The 27,297-nt window shown below is 34.7% G+C and overlaps 1 long non-coding RNA gene, 1 other non-coding gene and 3 pseudogenes across 3 annotated transcripts; 2 read left to right on the forward strand and 3 right to left on the reverse strand.

Moving 5' to 3' along the window:
• Nucleotides 1-8,951: 8,951 nt before the first annotated feature.
• Nucleotides 8,952-9,058, forward strand: LOC146915237 (small nucleolar RNA R71). Its single transcript, XR_015017016.1, has one exon. It is a non-coding gene; the product is annotated as a small nucleolar RNA R71 (small nucleolar RNA).
• A 1,854-nt stretch (nt 9,059-10,912) lies between these two features.
• LOC146915238 (uncharacterized) lies at nt 10,913-11,799 on the reverse strand. Its single transcript, XR_015013274.1, has 2 exons — nt 11,167-11,799; nt 10,913-11,067 (listed from the first exon to the last, which is right to left on the reverse strand). It is a non-coding gene; the product is annotated as an uncharacterized LOC146915238 (long non-coding RNA).
• Nucleotides 11,800-15,606: 3,807 nt separating this feature from the next.
• On the forward strand, nt 15,607-16,862 carry LOC146915239 (putative F-box protein At3g16210; annotated as a pseudogene).
• On the reverse strand, nt 16,523-17,308 carry LOC146915240 (putative F-box protein At3g16210; annotated as a pseudogene).
• A 1,070-nt stretch (nt 17,309-18,378) lies between these two features.
• On the reverse strand, nt 18,379-23,006 carry LOC146915241 (uncharacterized; annotated as a pseudogene). Its single transcript, XR_015014519.1, has 2 exons — nt 22,696-23,006; nt 18,379-21,215 (listed from the first exon to the last, which is right to left on the reverse strand). The product of XR_015014519.1 is annotated as an uncharacterized LOC146915241 (transcript).
• Nucleotides 23,007-27,297: the final 4,291 nt, after the last annotated feature.

Here is a 27,297-nt window from a genome sequence, read left to right on the forward strand (position 1 = left end):
ATTCCAATGCTTGCTCATTGATTTTTTTCTTTTAAGGAAAACTTCGTAAACTAGCGCACGGGTCATTGACATTGATAATTTTTCATCATATACATATACATAAAACATCTTGAATTATGGGTCCTAGTCGTTACCATAAAATTCACAGAACGAGTTGACAACATAACTGTGCCATCAAACCTTGTTCCACGTGAACTTAATTTACTCTATGCGAGTCATGACCGACTGGTACCTACAGAACTTCCTTTAAACTTCATAAACGTCAACTCCAATCACCCGTAGCGTATACCTTTCTAAAATCTTGTAAACCTTTTGATTCATCATCATAACGAGCTTTAGCAATTCAATTAAACAAAACATAGATCCGGGGGAATACTCATAACTTCATGAAATCTGAAAATCTTGTGACCTCACATAACTCTTCACCAATTTTACCTTCCATTTCATGCCTTCGCATCCACTTAATCCATTCATATGCCGGAACCTTAAAACTCTTGATCCAAGCTCCTAGTTAGCTCTTGCCACATTAACTTCTAATGTTACCTTAAACCAGATTGATTCCGTTAATAATTGTCCATGCATTTTCTTCATTAAAAATCATAGGATGTAATGTGCATTCGATACTTGATGTTATAGAGAGTGTTTGTTATATAAAAGATTGTGAAAACAACCCCTAATAGCTACTACTGACCCTAGAGACGAAATGACAGTGTTCGGAAAAACTGAAAATTTCGCTCCAGGTTCGCTATCAGCGAAATCCTCTGGAGTAATTTCACTATTAGCGAAATTTTCATTATTGGCGAGTTTCTTCAACTTAGTTTTTCAGAAAACATACTTTGGTTAAAAATCTTATTTTCTCAAGTAATTCAATGCACATCATTCCTTTCGATCATCTTAAAAACAATTCCATAACTTTTGCATGGCAAGCTTTAACATCAATCGATTCAATTCACGACACATCAAAAACTAATGTCTTGTTTATCATAGCACTTAACATAAAACTTCCACATAAGACTTTAACTTCGTCCACTACGAATGACTTAACTTATTCCTCTGTCGACTCATTCCATGGTAGAACCTTATTCACTCTGGACATTCAGATCTTTAACTTCGTTCTCATATCTCAATCCCTGAGAGCTCACTGATTCCCTTAAAACTCAACTATATCGGAGCACTACATCTTATTCTAAACATAACCTTGTGTTCCTGAGGAATTAAACTTCATCTGCTTAGCTCACCAGCCACCTTCTGGCACGATTAACTTCTTACCATAACTTCCTATGAGTTATTACTTCTCAGTTCAACTTTGCCACATACTTCGTTCCTCCTGGGTCCTATTCAGCTCTCAGGCATCCGTTCTAATCATCTAATGCTAAATTGAGTTGATCAGGCTCAATTAACAACAACAATCAGAACATTTACCCGGAACCCAATAGTCCCACTACTTTAGTTGTAACTAAATGACCCATGGCACAATCTGAATCGACCTGTTCTGATACCAAATGTAACACTCATACTAGACGTATCTAGAAAGTCTAGCACGTGCGCTATTTTTAGTATTGGATACATTAAAAATATACAACCTAAAATTTCCGAATGAATAATATTTACAACAAGTCACGTTCGTATAAATAATAATACAACACATCTCATTAATACATAAAAATACATCCTTGATGTCCATAACATCTTGCAGCGGTACGAACGAACTCTTGATGAAACATCCATCCGGCCACGAACATGCATAAACATCATGCTCATCTGAAACAAATAAGGATTGGGATGAGACATAATGTCTCAGTGAGTTCCCCTAAATCCTAGGCTATAGGCAACCTCAAGGGGAAACCTACGGTCACCACGTGTCTACAATACAACCTGACGGTTGATTGTACGTGTGTGGTCATGCTTTCCTAGACGGTAGTTCATACTAGACCCGTCTTAGGCTCATCTCACTTGTTATAGGCTTCACATCCTATACGTGTCATGGCGGCCGAGGGGGAATCTAGGACCGCATTGCCAAGAATACGTTCTTCGTATCAAGGCCTAAACATAACATATCATGACACAAGTCTAAACCGGACGATTAGGGGAAACCTAAGATCATCACCGGTATCATAATCTTTACTTGCTCTATTACATGTCTTACACTTGTCCTATAGCATCTAGCGCTCTTGTTCTTGAACATAATTGTGCATGGAATCATTCTTACATAATCATAAACATAACATACATGGTCGTACATAAGTTCATTCATTAAGTTAGCATTGAACAAACAGATATTATCTTGATTCATTTTACGGAGAGCCCCGGGTGGAGTAACCCCGAGAACAATCCCATACATGACCGATGTACGTACATCGGACTCCCTCGGTGTCGTGCGGGTCCCTTACGGCTTGAACCATTTCCCTTAGATCGAGAACCTCCCGTATCCCCCTGGCGTGGATAACAAGAGACACGAACACCTACGTCTTACTTAAAGTCTTACTCTTGCATAAAGGTCTTATACTTAACTTACATAAATGATCATCACGAGTCTATAACCTACTCGTTTAGCGGTGAATCATTTCGTGCATAATCTTGATCATACATAACTTATACCTAATGTGATTAGGTTACATAATAGCATGGTCGTTCTCGACTATCTAAGTCGAGGTTCTATAAATTCCCAACACTTAGAGATCATATGCTACCCAAACGTAATACATGTTATCTTACTCTCGTGTACCATGTGTTGCCGATCAATGGTTATATGTTTGCTCACCTATTTCCCTTTTTGCAACTTGAATAAGAAAACCGTAATAATAAATAGTATTGCAAACACTAACAATATTTCTTGGCAATTCATGGCACAAAGGGGTACTAATTTCTCTAATTCATAAACTAGCATTATCATGATTCTCACATGGACACACTGATAGAGCCAAACCGCAAGCGCACGGCCTATCGAAGTAATAGTAGTAAGTAGAGTATCGTTCCGCTAGGGAGTTGGTCAATTCAATTAACTTTTAATGAATGATTAGAGGAGAGAAAGTTGATTAGAAAGGGTTTGATTGCTGAAGGTAAAAACAATAATAATAAAGGGCCTTAGGATCATTGGTTCATCTTAATAACTAATCCTTCACTAGACAAAACCTAAACATCTAATTTCATGATTTACACACTAATTTCTAAAGACCGGTTTCCCTTAGCCCCTCACCTTTCCGATGAAAGTCCGGTGAGAGTTTACTTCTAGCAACCAAGCCTATTTCACTGACATGATTACTAGAAGATGCATAGAGGATTGAAACTACTCTTTGTCTCAATAGTTGCAAAGACTATTTCACTGTTTTGCAACTATTGTCTAGATTCACTTGTTCCAACATCAAAGCTCCGCTCTCGCTTTATGAATTGATGTTTGGGATGATGGATTAACGATTATCAAACCCTCCGCTTTCGCTTCCACAGTTTGATAATTGTTAATCCACGTTAAGACGGTGAATCTAGATTAGAAATTAGGGTTACATAGAAATTAGGGTTTAGACATGTTTTGTTTAGGATTGAGTCATTAGACTCCCCAATAATCCTAAGACTAAGAAGTCTACTCACTCATGTTCATCGTAGACATGGAGGAAGAAGAGAGAAATACGGTAAAATAAATTGCAAAGAAAGTAAAAGAGAAAATAAAGACTTTTATTAAAATAGCAATTGAAATAAACAAAGTAAAGGATGATTGTTTATGGTGGAGAGCTACTCTATTTATAGCTTTACAATCGACTTAGAAACTAAGCAACTAAAAGGGTAAAACAGTAAAGCTGCAACAGGGTAACTTGGCCTTGAAGAAAAAGCAGCAAAAGTGGCTTCTGGAGGTGGCACGGCCGTGCCACATGTTGGCACTGGCCGTGCCAAGCTTCTGACTTGGTGGGAACATATTTTTGTCCCGTATCTTCGTATTCTTGCGCTGTATATGCTCCAGTCCTCTTTCTTTTGCTCCAAGACACCTTCCACCATATATTTATTCCTAAAATAAAATAAAACATAATTTGAAGTAAAATATTCTAATATAAAATAAAATGCAATAAAACTAAATCAAATCTAAAATAAAACTAAACTAAATAAGGCAATAAATAATACTATCTATGACTCATCAAACTCCCCCACACTTGAATCTTTGCTTGTCCTCAAGCAAAAGGCAGCAAACATAGCAGCAACAAAGATTGATTTATGGCAATATTAAGAACATAAGTCTCTAGAGAAAGGCCTTGCCTCAAGTACACTAATTACAATTTCAAAGACTTCTCATGAACCTATTCTACCCAACATCAAGTCTCAAGTGAGTGTGTGTGTGCAGTCCAACCCTTTTCTTGCTCCTGTATAAGACAGATATTATGAGGAATAGGTTCTATCCTTAGTGCTAAAGTAACCGAGAAAAGTCCTTTCTTCATTTCATATAAGAGTGATGGGAATTCGAGTTAAAATTAAATCAGATATAACAATTAAGCACAAGGGGCTGCAGATGCTTAGGGGCTATCTATCCTCGTAGGGAGTCTTCTCGGATGTAATTGTCCTTTCCCCCTAGATTCAAAATCACCCTAAGTAGTGCTGCAAAATTATTGTTTGTTTCATCTCCGCGTAGGAAGTCTTTTTGGATGTAATTGTCCTTTCCCCCTAGCATTGATGAATTTGTTTCACTTTAGGTTCAAATTAGGGAGTCACCACCACAATTAGGAAGTTAGGGATTGTCCTTTCCCCCACATGTTGGTGCCATTCTCCCGCCCCATTTAACACTAACAAATTAAAAAGAATATAACAATTAAGAACAATTTGGTTAATTTTCCCACACAAACTTATACTACTTTTACTCTTAAGACTTTAAAGGGTCTAAGTTAACACTAAAGATAGAACGTGTTCCTTAAAATACTTATTCATACATTTACTCAAGGATTGCAACCGGGTGCTTTTCTCATTGGAGAATTTCACAATAAAACATGATATGGGTATAGCAAGGACATAAGAAACACAAGAAACTATTTTCATGTACAAGAGGCGACCTAAAGAAGAGACAAAACAAAAATTTTCATGCCATATTTACATTAAAAACAAGCTACTAGTCATGCCTCTTGCTATAAAAACAAAACAAAAGAATAAAGTTCAAGGGAGTTTGGACACTACGACTCTAGACACTTTATTAGGCCCCCCCCCCCCCCCACACTTAGGAGAAGCATTGTCCTCAATGATTCAAAAGAAAAAGAAATTAAAAGAAAAGAAGAAGTAAAGGAAGAAGAAAGAAGGAGTAGAAGAAGAGGAGTAGAGAGAGAAAAGAAGGGAAGAGAGGAAGAGGAAAGCTCACATGTTATTGAGGTCCATAAGGGGGACCTTGAAGTTGGAGGTGTTGCATCATCCGACGGAGCATCTCATTATTTTCATCATTGACACGGTTGCCCCTTTGAACTTCATTGCGAAGGCCGGAGATCTCAACACCTTGCCTTTGTTGCTCGGTGCTCATCCTCTCGATTTCATTGTGAATCCATGTCCATCTTTGATTGTCATTAAGCTCACCGGCTTCATGGCCATGGTGCCCCTCTTGGTGCAAGTTAGCACCTTCTCCTTCATCATGGTGCAAGTTAGCACCTTCTCCCTCATCATCATCTTGCTCATCAAGAACCTGCACATCATCAACATACAACCAATTTTCTTCCACCTCGGTAGTAGTCCGAGGTGGGTTAGGCAATAAAAACATGATTGGCACATTAAGCTTAAGTTGGTAATGGAGTGGTGGACGATGTTTAATGAAATTCATAGCAATGAGGGCTTCCCGGTTAAGCTTATTGTTTCCCTCAATTGGTTTGATCCCCTCATCCTCACTCACACCAAAACACCGAGCTATGTATGTAATGATGCCACCCACCACTATGTCTCCCCTACCGGCTGGTCTAGTAGCTACAAAGTCTAGGTAATCAATCAAATAAAAGTCAGTGTTGACGGGATGGTTATAGAGCATTGCCCATAACATGAACAACTCATCGGTTCTAGTGTTTCCTAGCTCGGTTCTACCCCAAATAGTGCAAGCCATGACCCTCTGAAGGTACCTAAGTACGGGGTTGTGAATGTTGCTAGCTTTGTTGGCTCTAGGGACATAGTTATCTAGACCGGTGATACGGTTCCAAAAGGCAGCTGGGTCATAGTTATCCGGTTTTAGACTATCATCCCAATGATCATGAATATACCCCTCATTGACAAAACCTAAGGCTTCACAAAAGTGCTGAAGAGACATATTATAATCAATGTTCATTAACCGGAAAACAACTCTATGGTTAGGGTTATCAAAATTCAACTTATCTTTAGTGAAAACAAGTGAGCTTAAAAATTCATAAGTAAAATTCTCATAACCCCTCATAGGTGTTAGCATATCAGTCCAACCTAGCCTACCTATCAACCTAAAAACATCATCTCTAAGCCCTAGCACTTGCAAATCATAGGAATCAGGATATCTAGAGGGATGTAAGGTTTTAGAAGTAAGAATTTTGTACCTGTCCCTTTGTTTGTTGTCTTTGAACTGAATTCCATGATTCTTGACTTGTGTTTGCCTCTTTGGGGGAGGACCGGAAGAGCTTGCTGGTTCCTTTCCACTTCTTCTTCTTGAAGCCATTTGACCCTTGTTTGAATTGATTGGAAGGTTTAGGGTTTGGGAGGATTTTTGGTGGAAAGGATTGGTTTAGGGTTGGGGTGGATGTTTAAGTAAGGTTTATGGGTTTAGTTATGGAGATTGGTTGAGGTTTTGTGGTGATTGGGTTAGGTTTTGAAGGATTAGGGTTTTGGTGAATTATGGGTTTGGGTGGATGAAAGTTGTTTTTGATTGGTGGTTTTTGTTTTGGATGAAGTTTGTGATTGATTGGTGAAAGAATGGAGTAGATTGATGAAGATTTGAGTGAGATATGGAGGTTTGAAGGTTTGTAGGTTATGGAGGTTTAGAGAGAAGTTTGAAGGTAGAGAGAGGTTTGTGGTTTGAGAATGAATGGAGAAGAAGAAGAAAGATTAGGTTTATAATAGCTAGAACACGGGCACGGCCGTGCCAACCTTGGCACGGGCCGTGCCAACTTTCTGTGGCTCCCAACCTTTTTTTCTTTAAAAACACTGGCACGGCCGTGCCAGATCCAGCACGGGCCGTGCCAACACTCTGGTCAGAGGGACTTCAAAATTTTTCATTTTCTTGATTTTTCTCGAATCATACTCGGACAATTACCTACAAAACAAATTAAAACAAAGAAAAACAAAACAAAAGCAATTAAATGCGTGGGTTGCCTCCCACGAAGCGCTCTTTTAATGTCATTAGCTTGACGGTTAGAAAGAGTCCTTAGAATGGATCAAAGATATCATGTTGTGTAGATGGCGCTATAAAACGTTCTTTCACAACATGATCGTTAAGCATGCAACAAGAGTAAAGAGCGGGACCTTTCATAACGTTTTCCAACTCAAATCCTACCATCTTATCCCTCACTTGAAAGACGATCCTACCAAGTTTAACATCAATGAGAGCTCCTGCAGTTGCGAGGAACGGTCTACCTAGGATTATAGGGACGTCATCGTCCTCTTCAATGTCAACGACTACAAAATCAGTGGGGATGTATATCCCCTCTATCTTAACAGGTATGTCCTCGACAAATCCTACAAGCTTCATGGTAGAACGATCAGCTATTTTTAATTCCATCTCGGAAGGTTTCAACTCTCCTATCCCTATTCTTTTAAGAAGAGACAAAGGCAGCAAACTAACACTAGCTCCTAAGTCACATAAGGCTTTGTTTATGGATACATTCCCAATTTCACATGGTATGGCAAAGCTACCTGGATCTCTAAGCTTAGGGGGTGCTTCTTGGATGATTGCACTAGTTTCTTTAGCCAAGGCTATTGTCTCATTATGCTCTATAGCCTTTTTCTTTGAAAAAAATTCCTTTAAAAACTTGGCATATAGAGGCATTCTAGACAAAGCTTCAGCAAAGGGAAGTTTAATGCAAATCTTCCTAAGTATGTTAACAAATTTTTCAAACTTACCCTCTAATTTAAGCTTATCAGGATTTAAGGGGGATGGAGTTTTGTTTTCTCCAAGTGTTTTAGCTTCTTCTATCACAACTTCATCACCTAAGGGCTTGACATTTTCTTTCCCAATGTTTTTAACCTTAGCAAAAGTTTCGCCTAACTTACTACCCCTAAAAGATATGACATTAACTTGGGCTTTGGGGTTGGCTTCGGTTTGACCAGGAAAGACTCCCGGTGTTTGGGAAGATGTAGCCACTTGTTGGGCTATTTGAGCGATTTGAGTTTCAAGCATTTTAGTGTGAGTAGCAATAGAATCAACCTTGGTATTGAGCTTGTAAAGAGAATCATTCAGAAATCCAGTTTGGTTTTTAAGTTCTTGAAGTTGTTTGTTTTGGTTGGCAATAGAATTTTCCAACAAAATTTCCAAATTGGATTTTTGAGTGAATCTTTGGTTGTTTGCATAACCGGGTGGTGTTACTTGTCCATAGGGATTTTGGTTTTTATAAAAATTTTGATTTTGTTGCATCCCTTGGTTGTATTGAGCATAGTTCATTTGCTCAACACTGTTAGTAGCACTACCTAGTTGGCAATCAACACCAGCATGGCCAGTTATACCACATATTTCACAAGAAGGAGTAGAAGCAGAATTGATAACACTAACATTGAATTTTTCAAGTTTTTCAGTTAGTGTATCAATTTTAGAAGCAAGGTGATCATAGTTAGAGACTTCGTGTATACCTGCCTCCTTTTTGGAGGATGAAGAACTAGAGATGGCTCTCTCGTCGGTCCATTTGTAATGATTTTGAGCCATGTCTTCAATTAGGGCATACGCCTCCGTGTAGTTTTTGTTCATAAGTGCTCCACCTGCAGCTGCATCAACAGACATCTTAGTGGTATAAGACAAGCCATTATAAAAAGTGTGGACTATAAGCCACTTCTCTAGGCCATGGTGGGGACAAAGTCTTAGCATTTCTTTGAAACGCTCCCACGCCTCATAGAGAGATTCCCCATCTTTTTGATTGAACCGTGTGATTTGGTCTCTAAGTTTGGCGGTTTTAGATGGTGGAAAGAAACGGGCAAGGAATGCTTGCCTCATCTGATCCCATGAAGTAATGGAACCGACTTCGAGGGAATGGAACCAAGCGCTAGCTCTATCCCTTAAGGAAAAGGGAAAGAGATGAAGTCTTACGGCTTCTTGGTTCTCCTTCATGGTTCCACTAATTCGTAGGAAAACAGAGATGTGAAGATTGGGATCCTCGGTGGGGGATCCCGAGAATTGGTTTTGCTGCACCAAGTTAAGTAGGGCAGGCTTGATTTCAAAGTTGTCATCCTCAACCGTTGGGTACACTATAACAGCTTGTGGCTCAGCCGTAGACGGCGTTGCATACTCTTTGAGAGTGCGATTGGCCATGGCGGTGTTATTTTGTGCTGCTCTCCTCCTTCTATGTAAGAACCTTTCGATCTCGGGTATGAATACCGCTTGATTTCTAGTTCTTCGCATACAAGGTTGAGAACCCAAGAAGTTAACGATAACAGAAAAAAACAAAAAGTTAAAAATAAAAAAGAAAAAGAGAAAGAAGAAGAGAGAATTCTAATCACTAAGAAAAAGCTAATTAAATTAGTTAACTCCCCGGCAACGGAGCCAAAAACTTGATAGAGCCAAACCGCAAGCGCACGGCCTATCGAAGTAATAGTAGTAAGTAGAGTATCCTTCCGCTAGGGAGTTGGTCAATTCAATTAACTTTTAATGAATGATTAGAGGAGAGAAAGTTGATTAGAAAGGGTTTGATTGCTGAAGGTAAAAACAATAATAATAAAGGGCCTTAGGATCATTGGTTCATCTTAATAACTAATCCTTCACTAGACAAAACCTAAACATCTAATTTCATGATTTACACACTAATTTCTAAAGACCGGTTTCCCTTAGCCCCTCACCTTTCCGATGAAAGTCCGGTGAGAGTTTACTTCTAGCAACCAAGCCTATTTCACTGACATGATTACTAGAAGATGCATAGAGGATTGAAACTACTCTTTGTCTCAATAGTTGCAAAGACTATTTCACTGTTTTGCAACTATTGTCTAGATTCACTTGTTCCAACATCAAAGCTCCGCTCTCGCTTTATGAATTGATGTTTGGGATGATGGATTAACGATTATCAAACCCTCCGCTTTCGCTTCCACAGTTTGATAATTGTTAATCCACGTTAAGACGGTGAATCTAGATTAGAAATTAGGGTTACATAGAAATTAGGGTTTAGACATGTTTTGTTTAGGATTGAGTCATTAGACTCCCCAATAATCCTAAGACTAAGAAGTCTACTCACTCATGTTCATCGTAGACATGGAGGAAGAAGAGAGAAATACGGTAAAATAAATTGCAAAGAAAGTAAAAGAGAAAATAAAGACTTTTATTAAAATAGCAATTGAAATAAACAAAGTAAAGGATGATTGTTTATGGTGGAGAGCTACTCTATTTATAGCTTTACAATCGACTTAGAAACTAAGCAACTAAAAGGGTAAAACAGTAAAGCTGCAACAGGGTAACTTGGCCTTGAAGAAAAAGCAGCAAAAGTGGCTTCTGGAGGTGGCACGGCCGTGCCACATGTTGGCACTGGCCGTGCCAAGCTTCTGACTTGGTGGGAACATATTTTTGTCCCGTATCTTCGTATTCTTGCGCTGTATATGCTCCAGTCCTCTTTCTTTTGCTCCAAGACACCTTCCACCATATATTTATTCCTAAAATAAAATAAAACATAATTTGAAGTAAAATATTCTAATATAAAATAAAATGCAATAAAACTAAATCAAATCTAAAATAAAACTAAACTAAATAAGGCAATAAATAATACTATCTATGACTCATCACACACACACAAACCCAAGGTAGGAAAACTATCTAAAGAACTCACATGTATTCACTGAGATTTGCTTCAAGCTCCCAAGCTTCTACACCAAACCCTAGCCCAGCTTATCACCAACAACTCGATTCCTTGGTTCAGCACAAAACCCATATCAGTCCCCTTACTTCAAACGCTCCTCCAGGCCTCAATACTGAACCTAAAATCATGAAACCGGTACCAAAATGTCGGGCATTTCGTTAGCTAACCATAGCAACAAAGTTCACTTGATTCCAAGTTACAGAGAAAGAGTTATTACCGTTTTAGTGAAGCCCTGTCCCAAAACCCGTAAACATTTTTCCAGCAGAAATACCGAATTTCAAACGCACTTTCCGAGTTCATTTCTAGTCCGAATCACATGAAGTTTATATCCGATTTGAAGGGAATTACGTGCAGAATCCAAAAATCCAGTAATTATTGAATTTTGATCAACACAATAACAGGTACGACCCCAAAAACAGAACCTGTCCAACAGCAATCACAACAGCTCCTATAGGTTCTTGAGTCTCTAGTTTTCACTTATGTATCAATTACACACTACCAGCTTATCCACAATAGTTCTATTTCATTTAACTTCACTATTAGCTTATGATTCTAGCAATTCTAAACATACATAACATATCAAAATCAAACATACATACCTTCCTTTACTCAAACATACATACCTTCCATTACTAACTTGTCCATAACAGCCCAACAAACCCACTAACACATAATCCATACCAGGATCACAAATCCAACATGCCCAAGACTTGATTTTGCAAACTTTACAAAAGAGGGATGGAGGGAAAAAGGTTCGGCCAAGATGGAGAAGAAAGGGAAAATTTAAGCTTTGCAAGCTAATTGAAGTGGTCTAAGTATCTTGTAGTTGCAGTTGCACGCTGATTTCATTAGGTTTGAGTGAGATTAATGGAGTTTGAAGGTGGGAGAGAGATGGCCGACAACTAGAGAGAAGGGAGAGCAAAACCAACTTCAAAAACCTAGAGAGAGAAAGTCAAAGAGGAAATGAGATATTTTGTGCCCAACCCAAATAAATATCCCTTAAACGTGCAATTACCAAATTGACCTTGCCTCCAGCGTGCTTAAAACGACTCTGATACTTTTCCCGTATAAAGCTGACATCTCATAAAATATTTCCATTGACTCACTTTCCATAAATTTAATTCCTCTAGCACGATCAACGGGTAATATACCGATGCTGACAGGCGGGATATTACATTAGATGTAGATGAATGTCGAACATTATTGTCATCATTTTGGGTTGATAAAAAAGCTCCTAAATCCCCCATATCTATGCTAGTGTTGCTTTGGTTCAGCATGACCCTTAGAAGAACTTGCAATTTTTCTTCCATTGCAGCCATATCCTTTCTATGTATAGTCTCCATCTCTTGGACCTTGTCAGTTAAACTTTTCACCTCAGCAGAATGCTTTTTTTCCATATCTGCCACTTTATTTCTTTTCAACAGAGAAGATGTTGTAACTCTTCCATAGCAGCGCACTCTCCCTGGTTTTTCTTTTCCAAAGACAGTTTGAAAAGCTTCAACCGAAGACTGACCAGAATTTGTGATCAAATCTTGAAGATTTGTCTTGCAAAATCAAAAACAACATTAGTTGACTACGTAAAGTCATTTTTGAGGATAAAATCATGATTATTTTTATTCCAGTTTCTGCCAATATCTAACTTGGTAAAATCATAAAGAAAAAACTTACGATTGCATCACTTGTAACTTGGTCCAGCTGCTTTCCTCTCTTACCTTGTCGTGTTTCAATAAAAACTTCAGCTTGAGTAGGAAACTCTCTATCATCCTTGGTTGCACGCTATCCAAAGCAAAAAATTATTCTCTAATAGTAGAAAAATCATCACTAATAGAAGAATTTAATTATTCGGTAATAGTAGTAAAAGTTATATACCAATCTTTCCCTTATGACAGTAAAGCTTATGGGACCCGCTTGATGTCTCCATTTTTGTTTATCTATATTCTTAGCATTTTGATGACTGATTTCCTGTATTCATATGATGAACTAAATTGATCAAATATGAAAATAATAATGTAGAATAATAAACAATTAAAATTAAATTTACCTTACTCGAATAGCTTCATATCTCTAATAAGTCATTAATTTCTTAAAGTGTGCTTCAGGTATGCTATCTGGACGGTTTTTCAGCAGCTCACGCAAGTTTCTATACTTAGTAAAATGATTTTTCTTAATCAACCATTTATACCGCCTCCAAGCATCATTTATAATAGCATATACAACCTTCTTTCCTTTTTCAGGAACAATGTATCTTTTATGCAACGAAAAGGAACGTATATAGATAAATATATTGGATTAAGGATTAAGTGAAGGAACAATGTACTCAAACACACACACACACACACACACACACACACACTAGAAGAGTTGATACATTGACATAGGCCCATATAGTCTTCTTCTTCTTTGGTATAGCTTTCCAATTTGTGTAAGTAAGAGGACATAAATCTGACATCCTTGCTACTGATCCCAAAAAATTGCTGAATTCAGAAACGATCTTTTGACTTGGTCCAATGGCCTCTCCTTCTTCATTTAAGGTGATTTCTTGTCTATCAACTAGTGACCGAGCATGAATTTTTAAGCACAATGTGCTTCCTCTTTTTTTTTTTTTGATGCTTCTCCTAGTTAACATTCCAATATCACAAGAGTTATACATATATATACACATATATAAGAGAAGCAGTGGAAAGCCAAACTAGTAGGGGTGTTACCTTCCATATTGAATTATCACCATCATCATTTTCATAGTTTATCTCACCCTCAACTTCTTGTTCCCTGTCAAGTTCTTCATTTTCAGACTCCTCTGCTTCAAGTTGCTCCCTACTCCTTTTAAAGTACTCATAAAGTGACATTGACGGAATCTTTGGAGTACTCTTTTGCTTTTTCGATGGTCCATCATCACCAAGGTCCTTTTGGACTTGAGCAGAAAAGTTGTTGCTTAATCCATTGAACATAGATTGGTCCACTAGTTAATAAAATACTCACATCAGTCAAGTAAAATACAAGTAAAAACAAAAAACTGCATCATGACATTGTCACTTTACATAGAATTCGACAAAACTAAATGTGAGAAAATTAGGAAAACAATGGTCACATGTTTTGTTAGTTTCCATAGCATGTGCATTTGATGTAGCACTTACACTTCGGAGTTATCTTTTGCTTCTTGGATGGTCTGTGATTAACAAGGTCCGTTTTGTGTTGAGCAGATCCATTCATCATAGAGCCGTCCACTAGTTAATAAAGTACTCACATCAGCCAAATAAAAGACAGGTAAAAAAAACTACATCATGACATTGTCAGTTAACATAGAATTTGCCAAAAATAAATGTGAGAAAATTGGGAAAAAAAATTGTCACATGTTTTGTTAGTTCCTATAAACTGCATTTGATGTAGCACTTGCGATTCAGAGTATTCTTTTGCTTCTTGGATGGTCCGTGATTAACAAGGTCCTTTTTGATTTGAGCAGAAACTTTGTTGCTTAATCCACTCATCATAGAGTCGTCCACTAGTTAATAAAGTACTCACATCAGCCAAAAAAAAGACAGTAAAAAAAAACTACATCATGACATTGCCAGTTAACATAGAATTCGCCAAAAATAAATGTGAGAAAATTGGGAAAAAAATTGTCACATGTTTTGTTAGTTCCTAAAAACTGCATTTGATGTAGCACTTACGCTTCAGAGTATTCTTTTGCTTCTTGGATGGTCCGTGATTAACAAGGTCCTTTTTGATTTGAGCAGAAACTTTGTTGCTTAATCCATTCATCATAGAGTCGTCCACTAGTTTGGCTTTTAGACACATGAAACAAATAGATAACTAATAAAAGACCTTGTTGAACATGTGATTGTTTCATGTGATCCTGCTTTTTATGTTCTATTTGAGTAGATTCTGCCTCTTGGATCGAAATTCTAGTTGTCTATGGTTTTTGCTTCTTTTGACCTTCAATTGAAATTTGCCCCTGCTTTGAATTTTTTTCCAACCAAGCTTTGAGCTTTTGATAGTGTTTTATGTGAAAGCAAAATAACTGCCTAATGGTTTTGTAATAAAAAAATGTGATAAACATTAAAATCATTATTAAATAATCACTTAATATGCCACTTGTATTTGAAAGAAAAATAATTGTCAAATGGTAAATAAAATAAAAGAATAGTGAAAATCAATATTGATAAATGGTTTAAAATAAAAACTATTATTGATGAAATAAAATAGGTTTGATAGTTAGGTGTGTCTTTTTATAGTATCTATCATATTATACTGTTCATTTTATTTAATTTTTGGCCCAATAATGTTCAATTTAATTTAATTTTACTAAAATTAGATGTATGGAATACTGAAACCATAAGTACGGTTAAATGGTTTTGATTGTGTTCTTTGTGAAACCAAAATAACTGCCTAATGGTTTTAAATGAAATTATTAATTTGTTTTATACAATTTATCTTCTAGAAAAACAAAACATACTTTTGTTTTAAAAATTTAATTATTAAATATTTAAAATTCTTCAAGTCATTGGAATATACATTGAAATAATTACTCCATTGAAAAATGATTTGAAAACCGCTTCAACTTCCCTTCAACTTTCCTTTGCAACCGCTTCAACTTTCCTTTGCAACCATTCACTCTTGAGTTCCATCTCCTGTACACAAGAGAACTCTATCTGTTGCTATGGCTCCAACAATTCAGAAATAGGTTAGTAGTAACTATATACATGATGATATTACTTTCTCTATTCTCTCTAAACATCCTATTAAATCTATCAAGAGGTTTTCTTGCGCCTGCAAATCGTGGTCTTTTTTATTTGAAAACCCCAATTTCATAACCATGTTCCGCAACAATCTATTGTCCAAATCTCATCCGTTGTACGATGATGCATTTCTCATTCTAAACCATTTTCCACAACCATTTCATGCGGATATTTATGTACTTTCTAGTGATAGGTTTGAGAATAAAGTGAAATTGGATTTGACACCTTCATTACCCTTGGAAAATGGTTATGAGCATATTCGTATATTAGGCTCAGATATTAATGGTACTCTTTGTATATATGACTATGTTGGTAATACAAGTGTTGCATTATGGAACCCTGTTACTAAGGAAGTTAAGGTCATTCCTCCTATCACCAGAAAGGTTACGATTGAATATCGTCTTCATGGATTTGGCTATGGCCATATTAGGGATGACTATAAAGTCATTCAATATGTTGATTCATATACATTTAATGATAATGTTCTGGTGAATGAGTGTTTTTGGAACATATATAGTCTAAACAACAACTCATGGAAGAAAATCAATTTTGATATGCCAAGTCGTTACCAGGATTTTGATATTGAGGTGTATTTGAATGGGATGTGTCATTGGTGCGGAGGAACACATACTGAGGCATATACAATGTCATTTAACTGGTGCAATGAGGACTACTATATTACACCTTCGCCCATAAAAACTATTGTTGAAACCATAAGTATGGTTTAATGGTTTTGATAGTGTTCTATGTGAAACCAAACTAATTGTCTAATGGTTTCATTCAAAATGTTAACATTATTTCGGTAATCATTTCATATATAGTTTAAAAGTTTCTTTTTTACACAAATTTAAATTCAAATTTCGACAACAACTCACATGCATAGCACAGTATAAATGACACCGTATATGCCTTAGTATGTGTTCCTCCCCACCAATGACACATCCCATTCAAATACACCTAAGTATCAAAATTCTGGTAACGACTTGGCATATCAAAATTGATTTTTTTCCATGAGTTGATGTTTAGACTATATATGTTCCAAAAACACTCATTCACCAGAACATTATCATTAAATGTATATGAATCAACATATTGAATGACTTTATAGTCATCACTAATATGGTCATAGCCAAATCCATGAAGACGATATTCAGCTGTAACCTTTATGGTGATAGGAGGAATGGCCTTAACTTCCTCCGTAACAGGGTTCCATAATGCAACACTTGTATTACCAACATAGTCATATATACAAAGAGTATCATTAATGGCTGAGCCTAATATACGAATATGCTCATAACCATTTTCCAAGGGTAATGAAGGTGTCAAATCCAATTTCACTTTATTCTCAAACCTATCACCAGAAAGTACATAAATATCCGCATGAAATGGTTGTGGAAAATGGTTTACAATGAGAAATGCATCATCGTACAACGGATGAGATTTGGACAATAGATTGTTGCGGAACATGTTTATGAAATTGGGGTTTTCAAATAAGAAAGACCATGATTTGCAAGCGCAAAAAAACCTCTTGATAGATTTAATAGGAAGTTTAGAGAGAATAGAGAAAGTAATATCATCATGTATATAGTTACTACTAACCTTTTTCTGGATTTTTGTAGTCATAGCAACATATAGAGTTCTCTTGTGTACAGGAGATGGAACTCAAGAGTGATTGGTTGCAAAGGAAAGTTGAAGCGGTTGCAAAGGAAATTTGAAGGAAAGTTGAAGCGGTTTTCAAGAGTGAATGGTTGCAAAGGAAATTTGAAGCGGTTGCAAAAGGAAAGTTGAAGGGAAGTTGAAGCAGTTCCAAATGAAAGTTGAAGCGGTTTTCAAATCATTTTTCAATGGAGTAATTATTTCAATGTATATTCCAATGACTTGAAGAATTTTAAATATTTAATAATTAAATTTTTAAAACAAAAGTATGTTTTGTTTTTCTAGAAGATAAATTGTATAAAACAAATTAATAATTTCATTTAAAACCATTAGGCAGTTATTTTGGTTTCACAAAGAACACGATCTAAACCACTTAACCGTACTTATGGTTTCAGTATTCCATACATCTAATTTTAGTAAAATTAAATTAAATTGAACATTATTGGGCCAAAAATTAAATAAAATGAACAGTATAATATGATAGATACTATAAAAAGACACACCTAACTATCAAAACTATTTTATTTCATCAATAATAGTTTTTATTTTAAACCATTTATCAATAATGATTTTCAATATTCTTTTATTTTATTTACGATTTGACAATTATTTTTCTTTCACATACAAGTGGCATATTAAGTGATTATTTAATAATGATTTTAATGTTTATCACATTTTTTTTATTACAAAACCATTAGGCAGTTATTTTGCTTTCACATAGAACTTTTGTGTTTTCCTTCTTGCATCACGTTGTTTAGTATGAAACCTATAACCATTAATAACAAAACCTGAAAATCTCCTAGCAACAACATTTGGTCCTCTTGACAACTCTTTAAGTTCATCAGATACATCATCCATCCAAGTACGGTTTTTGAACCATTCAATGAAATCCTGCCCCTGCCTCTTTGCTTTGCTCCACTTCCTTTTTTTATTGAGATTTTTTGTTACATTTTCATGCTCTCTGCAATATAGAAAACTCATTGATAACTTACTAATTAATAATTCTACTAACTTAAAACCTACAACAAATAGTGTGTTTACCTCAAAAAAATTTGAACTGCATCACAATTGAACAAGATGTGACAGTGAGCTTGATTCTTTGAATTGCTATCTAAATAAATTGCTTCACCCTTTTTCTTTCCTCCAATAGGATGACCAATATAGGGAAAAAAGTATGAACCTTCAACTTCATAAGGATAACAATTCTCATTATTCCTTCGCATTCGTTTAAACCTTGTCTCTACACCACTATTCAAATACCTTGCGCATAGTGTTAAGCCTTCTTCGACTATGTATCCTTCTGCCATAGAACCTTCTGGACGACTTTTGTTACGAACGTAACCCTTCAATTTACCTAAAGACCTTTCAGGAGAGTACATCCACCTATATTGAACTAGCCCTCCCATTCTCACCTCATTCACAAGATGTATAGGCAAATGAACCATTATATCAAAGAAACTTGGAGGAAAAATTGTCTCTAGTTGGCAAAGAGTTTCTGCAATCTGTGATTCTAAGATATCAAGATCCTTCAAATCGATAACTTTTTTACATAAACAACGAAAAAATAACAAAGGCGGATTAAAGGGTGAGCAACTTGATTAGACATTGTACTTCTTATTGCTACTTGAAGTAAATAATGTAACATAATATGTGCATCATGAGTCTTGTAGCCACAAATTTTTCTTTCGCCAAGTTGAACACACCTTGAAATGTTTGATGCACATCCATCTAGTAGTTTTGCATTTTTTAAAACGCCACAAAAAATAGATTTTTCATTTGTGGTCATAGAGAAACATGCTTTTGCAAAAACTATATCCTCCCCTTGATTGATCTCCTTCGGATGAAGTTTCTTTCTAATTCCCATGTCTTGTAAATCCAAACGAGTCTTGCCATGATCTTTTGTCATCCTCGGTATATCCAACAAGGTTCCGATAATACTATCAAAAATATTTTTCTCTATGTGCATCACATCAAGATTATGGCGCAAAGTATTATGCTTCCCATATGGAAACTCAAAAAAGATGGATTTTTTCTTCCATGGACCATTGCTAATTTTCTTTTGCTTCTTTCCAAAGACATTGTTGTAGGTTTCTAATATTTCTGAAATTTCTATCCCTTCAAGCGAATCTGGTGGAGGCCTGAATTCTTTTTCCCCATTAAAATCCCTTGAATTTGATCTATATTTATGATTCATAGGTAAGAAAACACGATGATCCATATAACACACCTTTCGACTATGGCTCAGATAGATAGAGTTAGTGTTATAATTACAGTAAGGGCAAGCCATATATCCTTTCGTACTCCATCCGCTCAACATAGCATACCCTGGAAAGTCACTAATAGTCCATAAGAGAGCTGCTCGCATTTGAAAAGTTTGATATGTCGAAGCATCATATGTCTCTACACCTAAATTCCACAGTACCTTTAACTCTTCAATTAATGGTTGGAGGTACACATCAATGTTATTTCCAGGTGAATCTCGCCCAGGTATTAGTAAAGATAACATAGAATACTCAGCCTTCATACACAACCATGGTGGGAAATTATAAGGAATCAGTATAACAGGCCATGCACTATATTTCAAATTCATTGCTCTAAATGGATTGAATCCATCACTAGCCAATCCAAGTCATATGTTACGTGAATCATGAGCAAATTCAGGATGATGACCATTGAAGTCTTTCCATGCTTGTCCATCAGCAAGATGCCTTAATTTCCCATCTTTGGAACGATCATCATGATGCCACCTTAATGAAGTGGTTGTCTCTGAACACATAAACAACCTTTCCAGTCTAGGAATCAAAGGAAAATGTCTTAATATTTTTGCAGAGACTTTGTGTTCTTTTTTGTTTTCCTCAGTCTGACCACTTTCTGTAGTACTTTAAATCCACCGTGAAGCACCACAAACATGGCATGATATGTCATTCTTATGATCTTTCCAATATAGCATACAGTCATTAGGTCATGCGTCAATCTTACTATAATCAAGTCCCAAATCTCTTATCATTCCTCTAGTTTTATTATATGAATCAGGAACATTTAATAAAGGCATAGATTATTTCAACAACTCTAACAGAGAAGTAAAGGATGCATTGCTCCAACCATGAAGACACTTCAACAAGTACAGACGAATAATGAAAGATAATGTAGAGAAAATTTTGCATCCTGGGTACAACTCTTGGCTTGCTTCTTCAATCAGATTATAAAACTTTTTAGCATCATCATTAAGACCATTGTTAACTCCACACTCCTCTTGTATCACATCTCTAAATTTGTCATTCAATAGTTCATCAATGTTATCTAGTTCATCCTTTTCAGAATCTGTATCACCATCAATATCCATGGGACTTAACCCCTCACCATGGCGATCCCAAACATTGTAGCCTTTCTCAAATCCATTTCCTATTAAATGATCAAATACGACTGCTTCTGTTTTCCAAGAAGCATTGTGGCATTGAGCGCAAGGGCACAAAATCTCTAGTCCTGCAGGTTTTCCTTTCTTATAAGCATAATTAAGAAAAAAGAATACACCCTTCATGTACTCTGGGCTTTCTCTTGGAAATTTCATCCATTCTTTGTCCATTGAGTTTACTAAAAAAAGAAGTGATATCTAATCATCATCATCTTTATGCCATATCTAATTATCTAACAAGTAAAAGGAAGAAAGAAGAAAGAATATCTAACTATCATCATCTCTGTGTCATATCTAATCATCTAACAAGTAAAAAGAAAACAAAAAGTTACAATGAGAAAATTACTCTAGGGTTCTGTTGAAGATAAAATATAAGGAAAGAAAGAAACCATACAGTAGAGTATTTGTTGTTGGTGTAGAAAATGAGGATGCAGGTCTTCCTTACAGCTATGTCGTCTTCAACTGTGACAAGTATAAAAATAAATGAGGAAAAATTAGTACAGCTTGAAGTATAAATTTATGGTGATTAATGAGTTCAGAGAGCCAATTAAATAATCAAATTAGTAACATTGATTTCAGCAAACGCAAAGACACGCACACAACAATTAGTCAAATGATGATGATCCTAACAATATGAGCATTAAAGAAGCACAAACATACATATATTGGTCCACTTAACAAACACTTTGGATTCTCAATGCCAAACTTAATCATAATGTAAAATATAAAATGAGAATCAGCCACCTAATTAATAAGAGAGAATCTTAAGTCTATATCAAACTTAAAAGGAATTCCTATGCTCTGTCAAATATTTATCAGAACATCCCACAAGACATATCACTAAAGATCGCATTCAAACTATGAAACTATTCCAGTTGGACACAAGTTTGTTAATAGCACAATTGCATTATAACCTTTAGAGTGGAATTGGTCATGTTTTACTTATGTCATTCCTCGTGAAAAAAATAACTTACAAAAAATGGTCCATAGTTAATTTTTGGTTTAACCTAATCAAGAGCTATACTAAGGTCAGAGATATATATCCCATAGTTCAGTACCACAATCGATACACGTGAATGGATTCAATCAAATTAAAATATTCAACAACATTTTTATGGTAACCAGACTAATCAAAATGCATCAACATGGGATACTTAATAAAACACGACAAAGTGAACAAACCTGGATGGCAAGAGATACGGAAAGTGAACGCAACAGTGAAGTATCGGTAGATAAATCATCCACAAATAAACCAAAAGAAACAAAAAAACTTGAAATTAGTTCAAAATTATCATTCTCATTAAGCAAAACTTCAACATATTTTAACTATCAACCAAACTTAGTTGATTTTCAATAAACTTAAACATCAAAATCAGATTTAGAGTAAGCTTTTCATATTATCCTTTCATATCATTTTCTACTAATTCTCATTTCAACAAAAAACAAAGCAATTCAAATTAACTTACAAATAAGCTTATTCTCGTTCCTATTCAGATTAACCAAAAAAATCTTAAAAATCACAATTCTTATTCTCAAAATCAATTTACGAAATTAAACATCAAAATTTCAACCTAAACTTTCGAGAAATCAGATTCAGCTTACAAGAAATCAGATTCTGATTGTCAACCAAGCTTACACTAATTAGATTCAATAAACTTAAACATCAAAATCAGATTTAGAGCAAGCTTACGAGAAATTAAAAAAGCTTATAGGAAATATTTTAGATTCAGCTTAGTTTCAGATTTTAGCATATTATCAGCTTATCTCATCAAATATTTCAAATTCAGCTTACTTCTAGCATACTAATTTTCATGTCAACAAATCAAATTTTCGTGTCAGCTTATTTTCATTCTTACTCTAAACATCAAATCAGATTCAGATTGAGATTAACCTAAAAAAATAAAAAATAAAACTGAAATATGAAATTTGAATCAGAATTAACCTTGTGAGGGAAGTGATTCGATGAGATGATGTGATTCTGATGAACAGCGATTCTGATGAACAACGATGTGATGAAGCAGTTGTTAGGAAGCGATGAACGGCGAATATGAAGCGATTATGTAGAAGTGGTTGTGAGAAGTGATTCAGTGAAGTGCTTATGAGAGAGAAAGGTAAGCGTTTGTGTTGAAGTGATTTTGAGAAGTGATTCTGAGAAGTGCTTATGAGAGGCAAACGAGACAGAGGGAAGAGAGAGAGAGTGGGAGAGAAACGTGAAGAAGCGCTTATAAGAGAGAGTGAAATGAAAATTTGGATTCTTCTCTCTGAAATGTAAAAATAAAAGAAATTAAAAAAATAAAAGTAAAATAATTAAATATTATTAAAATTAAAACTGTTGTGTTATTATTGTTTAGATTAAATAAGACTACCATTTAAAATTGTGTTGTTTTAGTCAAATTACACAACAGTTTTATTTGACTCCTTTAAAAGTGGCGTTGCATTATAGCCTAAATGTTGTAGTGCCGTTTGTAAGAATTGAAAACAATATGTTATGTTTTGACAAGAGATCAAACTCACACACATGCCACTTTGCTCTATGAGCTGAATTAACGCCTTTTCGGAAACTAAAACATTCAATATTTGTTTGTGAACCTAACTCAATGCCTACTTAACAAAATAAATTATGATACAAACGATAACTATTCTTTATAAAATATTTTTCGATCTTATCTATAAAGAATATTTTTCATACAAACCTAACTCATGCAACTTTCTAAGATTCACTTACCATATTTGGTAAACAAACTCAATGTTTCACTCATACTATCATAATAATTTCAGTTGATTGAAACTCCCCATAGCCCCTGCATATATACAGTCTATAAACGTTTTCATCAACACTCGAAATTTTATAACATAAGTTTAAAGAAAACACATGACTCCCAAATATTCTACTTATTCAAAAATCAATTCAACTAGATAATGTTTGCTGAGAATTAAGATGATGCATCCGTTTGCTAATCATTAAGATAAAATTGAAGAAAAAAAAAATTCCTTGCCACCAATATTATTATTGTCATTAAAAGCCTATTGATTGTCACCAACATATGCACATACCATGTTCTAATAAATCTAATTTAAAATGAATTGATTTAAAAATGCACATACCATGTTCTAGTAATTCTAATTTAAAATAATCATTATTATTGAAAATCATTATTTTTAAATCTTCAAAATTTAACCATGTTGAAAATATTTTTTGGATTAGTCGTATAATAGCAAGACAAGTGAGGATGATTTCAATATTGGCATGATTGGTGTATTGAGTCTCGTCTGATTTGAATCGCATTAGCATGTCAATTTTCCCCACCACCGACTTCTATAAAATAAGCTAATAATAGATGACAATAAACATGTCTATGGAACAATGTTGGACAATAGTTCACGTGTTTTTGTGGGATCATTCCAATAAGATTTAAAATATCCCAAGCCCCTATAAATTCAACATATAAATTTATAGGAGCTTGGAGTATTCTAAACCCTATTGGATTGATCGCACAAAGACACGTGAATTATTGTCCAACTCTGATCCATCTACATTTTTATGGACATGAGAGTTAAACTAATTTTATCTACTCTTCCATTTTTGATAATAGTGAAGGGTGGCCATGCTTTTGACATATTTTTCTTTCAAAAATAAATAGTTATTTATCTTTCTTATTATAAAAATAAGAGTAGTTACTAAATCAGACACATAAGGACAACCATATAGAACATTATCACACCACAACAGTCTCATGTATAATTATATATTCAAATATTACTAAAATATATTACTAAAATATTTGTAGCGTCACAATAAGTTCATGTATGGCATCTCAAAAGTAGCTTTTAGGGTATAAAATGAGTTAAAAGGCTGCTTTACAGAATCAAAGAGCGAACCTTATCAAGAAAACTTGAACTTTTAGGATCTCTAAGTGGTTATAAGATTGTAAAATTGCTTCTCGCGTAAGATCTCTGTGAACTTTTAGTGAAATATAATCTAATTTCATATTTCTATCCTTCTTAAGTGCAAAAGAAATGTAAAAGGCATTTAAACTTACCTCTCCTTTTCCAATTCGAGCACCTATTTTCGGTTTAACCTGTGATCAGACGTGGTTGAGGAGTTAACAACTTCTTTCCATCGGCAGAGTTACTGATTTTGAAAAATTAAAAGAGAACCAAGAAGAGAAGATAAAAAAGGAAAAGTATCTCGTTTAATTAATTGGAAATTTATTTGGGAAAATTACACCAAGCTCCCCTGAGGTTTTATCAAATAACACAAACACCTCCTCTAGTTTTCAGAAAACACTAACCTCCCTTCACAGGGACCTCACAGTTGTGTGTGAGTTTAATTTCAGTGGATTACCACTTCATCTAAGACCAAAAAAAAAAAAAAATTATGGAGGAGATCTAGTAAGTCCACCGTATGAAACACCACTCCAAACATAACAACATAAATTGCAAATTCAAGGTAAAAATGTATCCTGAAATTGCCAATGAATACTCTTTAATAAGGTGTTTTTACTCATTTTTAATGACATGAATGTGTCTTTATTTGTAATGAGGCTTTGAAATATTACCTACATAAACGAGGATGTAGAAAATTGAAAGATATGGCAGACTGCATATAATTTTAATTGGGAAAAAGATGTTAATAAAAAATAGTAGTGATTGATACTAATAGAGCTACTTGGAAATTGAGCAGTTATACATGAAACAAACGGCTTTAAGAGATAGGGGGGTATTTGTTGGTTTGATTGAAAAACAAGGGAGGTTAGTGTTCACTTAAAAACTAGAGGGGTGGTATGTGTTATTCATAGAAACCTCAAGGGTGGTAAATGCAAGGTATGTGTTATTCATAGAAACCTCAAGGGTGGTAAATGCAAGGTATGTGTTATTCATAGAAACCTCAAGGGTGGTAAATGCAATTTACTCAATTTATTTTGGAACACAATTTCTGTTTTAGTAAGTTTAATTTCATAATTGTATTTTTGTGCCAAATTACATGAAGGGTCTAGTGAAAGACTTTCGTTAGTTAAAACATAGCACTATCCATGAAAAAAATGAGATAAAATATGGACAACTTATTCATATAATTCGTAGTAAATTAGTAAATTAGTAACACATTTATAAACGTAGTCATTGATATGTAATTCGTAGTAAATTAGTACACATTTATATGCTCCTCAGGTTTACAGACTCTGAAATTTCATGTATCTGTGATATATACCATTGGAATCATGACAATTTTTCATTTAAAAAGAATTGAAAAAAAAAAAAAACAATTTAAATCATTCAAACATGACTTTTACCTACCTACAAAGGAATTTATTTATGGACAATGCATAATTGGCAGCAAAATTACTGTCTTTCAGGCGTTTACCAACAGAATAAGGACATTTAGCGTCGGATATGAGGCAACGCACAACCCATCTGGCTCCCTCATCTGCAAAACCAAAAACCACACCATTGATGCTTTTCAGTTTTAACCAGTTATCAAAATAATCACAACAGACAATTAGAAATAAAAGCAGAATTAATAACGTCAAGTATATTTTACAATAATAATTCTATGCCAAGAAAATGTTGTTAAAATCGATGTAAATGTTAGACATAGAATTATTATAAAGTAATGAATAAAAAAAAGAATAGAATACTACAAATAATGTTACTGATAATAAAATAAAATAAATAGATCCTTAAAAAAAAAAAATAGAGAATAGAGAAACTTATCGAATTTCAGCACAACGTCACTGTATTCTGTCAGTAACATAAGTAACATAACAGATGACTTGCAAAACTAAACAGGTAACAGAGGAAGAAGTTTGTTTTCGGTAGTCTCTTAGAAAAACCTACCTCCCATTAAAATATCATATTGCAAAACTGTATATCCTACTAATTAGGAGTAACGAAAAATTCTGCCAAGTAAATAGGCCATAATTAGTTTTGATTGACTAAGTAATGTAACGTGTTACATTAAGCATGATAAAACACGTGCATGAAGCTAAATGACTTGGTCAAAATAAAAACGGAATACAATAATAAATAAATTAACTTTAAAAATTTTTTTGGTGATAATTTTTTTTTTGTGGTGGTCATAACAAAAGCTAACTAGAAATCGAAAGCATCAAAGAGCTTACAATAATATAATGCATAAGTTATAAATTGGCAATCCATTACAAATAATTATAAACCGATAATATTATTCCCCTAAAAAAAACGATAATATTTTTTTTATAAAAACGGAATACAATAATAAATAAATTAACTTTAAAATTTTTTTTGGTGATAATTTTTTTTTTGTGGTGGTCATAACAAAAGCTAACTAGAAATCGAAAGCATCAAAGAGCTTACAATAATATAATGCATAAGTTATAAATTGGCAATCCATTACAAATAATTATAAACCGATAATATTATTCCCCTAAAAAAAACGATAATATTTTTTTTTTAGGAAAAAACGATAATATTATTGTAATTATAGAAAAATAAAGAGCTTACAAATAAATATTGAAAAAATTCAATCACTCAAGAATATCTCTCTTGCTCCATCTAATTATTTATA

The sequence above is a fragment of the Medicago sativa genome, chromosome 6, assembly GCF_051527215.1.
Source record: "Medicago sativa cultivar Bolivia chromosome 6, Bolivia_mono, whole genome shotgun sequence".
Taxonomy (NCBI): Eukaryota; Viridiplantae; Streptophyta; class Magnoliopsida; order Fabales; family Fabaceae; genus Medicago; species Medicago sativa.